General features: G+C 33.1%; 1 pseudogene; it reads right to left on the reverse strand.

The window, feature by feature from the left end:
* Positions 1–614: 614 nt before the first annotated feature.
* Positions 615–1,300, reverse strand: LOC127903941 (major allergen Pru ar 1-like; annotated as a pseudogene).
* Between the last annotated feature and the right edge of the window lie 4,215 nt (positions 1,301–5,515).

Consider the following 5,515-nt stretch of genomic DNA (forward strand, 5'->3'; position numbering starts at 1 on the left):
TATTTTGAAAATAATAATAATAATAATAATAATAACAACAACTACAACATACATAATTGGGCTATACATGTCTACAAGCAAATATAAGAAATTTTATAATGATATTGTTCTTTCTAACACTCTTTATAGGGCTTTCAAAAATACTCTTAAACATATATTTATACATAATATGTATTACTACTATAAGAAAAATAATATATAATATTCTTGGACAATTATTTATGATTAGTCGATTTATTCAAATTTTTTTTTTGACATAGGAGTAACTTTGTTCGTGAAATCTCTTTTCTGTGGTCTTCGTTCATTTTTGGACATAGGACGATTCCAACGTAATTTTTCCAGGGCTATGCTCTCTTATGAAGTTGGTGTGCTGCTGAAGCAACAACATTGAATGAAGAAACATCTCCAAATTGAAGAATGTCCACCAAATCATTTGCAAGTAAAAACTTATTTCTCGTGAGGATTTTCAATTATACAAACAATACACCAAATATTTTTAATATTATTGAAAATTACAAGACCGTAGAACTCAACACAGATTCTTTAATTATTATCATTTTGCAGCTTCAGGAACTCTAGAACAAACGTCAAGACCAGCTTCAGAGAACGCACATTTAAGCATCAGGATTTGCCAACAGGTAGGCTTCAATGGCCTTGAATAATCCCATTTGCTTTTCTTGTCCATCCTTAATTTCATCTGCTTTTGCGTCCATGTTGCCAACAGTGTAGTATGTGGTGCTGGTCTTGCACACCGATCCTCCGTCAGGGGAGGATTCAATCTTCGATTCGTTGAAGATTTTTTCATATGTGTTTGCCAACGCATCACCTTCGAACACAGTGTACGCCTATGATAAATTCTCATTGTCAATAGCATCAGTCCTCTCCTTGAAAGATAGGCTACCTGAGGAATCAACAAGCACGCATAGTTCTTTAGTTCATATGTATGTAAGACTCGACCTTGGTCAAAAGTTCAAAATGCAAATCCATATTGTTAGTTTTTTAGCTCATTTTTGTTTACTACGAGGAGCAAAAGAGTGAAACCAATCTATTCAAAATGATGGATTGTGACTGTTACGGAAATCATGTATCAGACTACTAGTGAAGCTACGTACTGACCATCGCCAAAATAAGTTTGCTTGATGGTTCCAGGGCCTCCATCTCCTTCAAGAGTGACAATGCTTTTAATAGCCTGTGGCAGGGCTTTGGGCATGACTTCAGCAGCATCAACGAAAAGGGCCTTGAACAGCCTGGCTGGTGGCATCACAGTAGAAGCCTCTGATTCGTAAGTGAAAACTCCCATGATAACGTATATCTGCTGGAGTTTGAAGATGGTCAAATGAAGAAGAGTTAAATGTGAAGATAAATGTCGAGAAGCTTGAGTTTGAAGATTAATGTTTGGGATGGAGAAATGGTAGAACTTGATTTGCTATTTATAGATAACACAATCCACAGCTTTTCTTGTTTGACAGATTCGATTTAACATCTCTTTCTGTTTTAGATGCCGAACAAAGAAAGACTTCGAGCATAACTAGATTTAAAATAAATTTGAAAAGAATAATTATGATTCTAAATGGTGTCCTTACTCTTAATTACCACCATGCTTCCCTCAATCATCTAATTAGTTCAGATTGAAAACAACAAAATCACGGATCTATTCAATTAGCAGCGCCGTCTGTGTACTGCTGTAAAACCTGCCAAAAGTTACCGACGGGGTTTCGCTTTTTAATTGCTTATGTAATTAACACCAGCAAAACACTAAATCAGTTACCACTCCATCACCTCACCAAATACTTTATTTTATTTTTTAACTTTTGGTTTATTATAGATGATGGTTTATGTTTTTTTTTAATTTGTTTCTGTATTGATTATCACAGCCTCTTCAACCGGATTTTTATAAACCAGATTGCAAGTTAATTGGTTGATTTATTTTATATTTTTTTTATTTGTTTTTCTAATTACTTCTTGCAACATAATTGAGTTTTATAATTTCATTCCATTAACTTTGTTGCCATACTTTTTTTTTTTTGATTTGGTGTTTTTTTTAATTCATTCTTCAACATTTTATTGATTGAGAATTATATTTCATGGTTTGTTTTTATTTGTTTTCTATAAAATTAGCCTTGTCTCATGTCTTGAGTTACTAGTTTGGTGGGTTAATCCGAGTTGAGTTGTTTAATTTTAGTTATACATATATCATGTTTTAATATTGAGTTGATTGAGAATTATGCTTTATAATTTGTTTCATTTCTATAAGATTATCCTAGCCTTATGACCCAGATAACAGGTTTGGTAGATTCACCCAGGTTAACTTATATCATTTATTTTATTTGCTTTGTGTGGTTATCCTGATCTCATGACATAGGTCACGAGTTTGACATGTTAATCAAAGTTGATTTAGGTTATTTTCTATGTTATTTTTTAGTTGATTGTTTTAAAAATTTATTCCTCAACATTGAGTTGATTGAGAATTGAATTACATAATTTATCTTTATTTGCTTTCTATGAGGTTATCACAGTCTCATGACCCGAGTTGTGAGTTTGGAAAGTGAACCTAGTTGATTTGAGTTATATTTTTTTAATTGATTTTCTTTTCAATTTCATCCTTTAAATTTAGGTTAATTAGAAATTAAATTTTATAATTTATTTTGATTTATTTTCAGTAGGGTTATTATGGTCTTATAACCATGGTTGAAAATTTGATAGATTAACTAGTGTTGATCAATATGTTGTTATCTTAATATTTTTTTTTAAATATTTCATCTTGAATTTTTTTTGTCAAACCATAATTTTACTGGTTGTATTGGGTTATCTTGGTACTCGTCAAATTAACCAGGTCATATTAGATCAACTTCTATACATTGAATACGGTTGGTTATAGTCTATAAAGGGGAAAGATTGAGCGCGAACCCTATACACAACCTAGGGATAAAGTAAGACCAGAAATGACTTAATCATCACTGCTGATTTATGGATCGGCAGCTACACAGATTTCGCTGATGATTTTAGCGGTAGCCGCAGACCTGGATCGCGTTGATGATTTCTGGGTCGGTAGCAACTCAACTTTCATCAACAATTTTTGAATCAACAGTAGTTTATGTGCGCTAATGATTTCAGCGTCAATGTAGATATGTGTTGCATTGACGATTTCTGGTTTGGCAGCGACTCTATTTTCGTCAATGATTTTTGAGTTTGCAATAGATTGTGTGTGCTGATGATTTCAGTGTTAGCCGTACAAATGTGTTTCGTTGACGATTTCTGAGTTGGTAGTGACTTAGTTTTTATGAATGATTTTTGAGTCCGTAGTAGATTGTGCACACTGACGATTTCAACGTTAGCCATATAAATGTGTTGCGTTGACGATTTTTGTGTCGGTAGCAACTAAGTTCTTGTCGACGATAGAGATTATACACACAATCACACATAAAAAATAAATATAATGTAAACACCTAAAAAAAGTAAAGCCATAAATGATTGCACTATTGTTGTCGATTTCTGAATCGGTAGCGACACAGTTTTTCGTAAAACTCAACAAAAATTAGTGTTGGACCAGCATATCTTAGGGGATAATTGTAATAGGAACCAACCTAGGATAACTCAAAAGAGAGATAGGAACTAAACATTTAAGAGGGGGTATAAATGCAAGGAGAGAGGGAGGGTGACCTTTCCTCTTCCCTAAATGGGCAGCCAACAGCCCTAGACTACAACAATCTCCCTCTATCACAAAGAAAAACTAGCGAGCTGCATGCAGCAGACCCTCTCTCTTTCTCCTAAAGATAAGACCCCTAACTCAGTTGCATACATCCCTCTTAAACCCTAGAGAGGAAAAGGAGAGTTAAAGAGTACCAAAAAATGGCTGAAACCATGACAAGAAAGGGTGTGTAACAGGCTGGCTAGTGCAGCTAGAGAAGGAAGGAAAAACCAAAACCAGAGAGGAAAAAGAAGGAAGAAAACTATGGGTAGAGGGGGGAGAAAAACTTGTTAAATCTCTTCCTAAAACTACTAAAAATAGTAAGGTATGAACCAAATCTTTTATCCTCCTATTCTTTGGACCTTAGAACCGAAAAAAAGGAAGAAGACCCTAAGAAAATGACCTAGGACTTCTAGACCAGCTGTGAAGGAAATCAAAACTAACTAAAAGGACAAGAAAATAGGGATGAATGGGGGCTAAATTTTTAGAACAATTAACACAGAAAAATGAATAGATTGAATGGACAAAACTTGGTGAAGGGTCAGCTATAACTAAAGGGCTGGTCAGATTGCATGTTGGAACCGAAATGCATATAGATGTTCATGCTAAAATTGTATGATTCTGTTGGATTCTAAGAACAAAATGTATGCTGGAATCAAAATGCATGTAGATGTTTATGCTTGAAAATTTTATGATTCTACTGGATTCTAAGAACAAATTAGATACAGGAACCAAAATGCATGTAGATGTTTATGCTGAAATTGTATGATTCTGTTGGATTCGAAGAACAAAATGTATGCGGAAACCCAAATCCATGTAGATGTTTATGCTAGAAAATTGTATGATTCTGTTGGATTCTAAGAACAAATTGTATGCTGGAACCAAAATGCATGTAGATGTTCATGCCAAAATTGTATGATTCTGTTGGATTCTAAGAACAAAATGTATGTTGGAATCGAAATGCATGTAGATGTTCATGCTTAAAATTGTATGATTATGCTGGATCCTAAGAACAAATTGTGCTGTCGACAGCGAATTATCTACCATTGTATTATACTGAATGTTAATTGTCATGAATGGTTGTATGAGTATTACAAAGGATTTACCATTGTATTATACTGAATGTTAATTATCACGAATGGTTGTATTAGTATTACGAAGGATCTATCGTTGTATTATGTTGAAAGTTATTTGTCACAAATGTTTATATGAGTATTGTGAAGGATTTATTATTACTATACAATGTTAAATTGTTATGAATTTTTATTTCAGTATTACGAGGGATCTATTTTTGTATTGTACAGAACATTAACTATCATGAATGGTTGGATGAGTAACACGAAGGGTCTACTGTTGTGTTATACAAAATGTTAAATTGTTACGGAATGTAATGACTTGGCTTTTTCAAAGCTAAAATCGATGGAATTTTTTATATATATATATATAAGTCATCAGGTTCTGGATATTTTTCACCATATCATTCTGCAGATTTATAATTGCATTCCATTCATTAATAAGGTACAATCCATGTAGGATAACATAAATCAACATTCCTATAAAACGGATTCTCAATACACATGCTCATAATATTATATTTTCATACTCATAGGTTTACATTACATCGTATTGACATACTCATAAATTCACATTCATGTTCTAGTCTCGTTATCATCACAAGTTCATACAAGAGTGTTGAATGACAAGTTACACAACTAGTACTTTCGTTTATCCTGACCTCATGAAATTTCACAAAATAACATCCTCATAAGAAGAATACCACATACATATATTCTTACACATCATATCTACATGTTCACACATACACAT

The sequence above is a fragment of the Populus trichocarpa genome, chromosome 8 (assembly GCF_000002775.5).
Source record: "Populus trichocarpa isolate Nisqually-1 chromosome 8, P.trichocarpa_v4.1, whole genome shotgun sequence".
NCBI lineage: Eukaryota > Viridiplantae > Streptophyta > Magnoliopsida > Malpighiales > Salicaceae > Populus > Populus trichocarpa.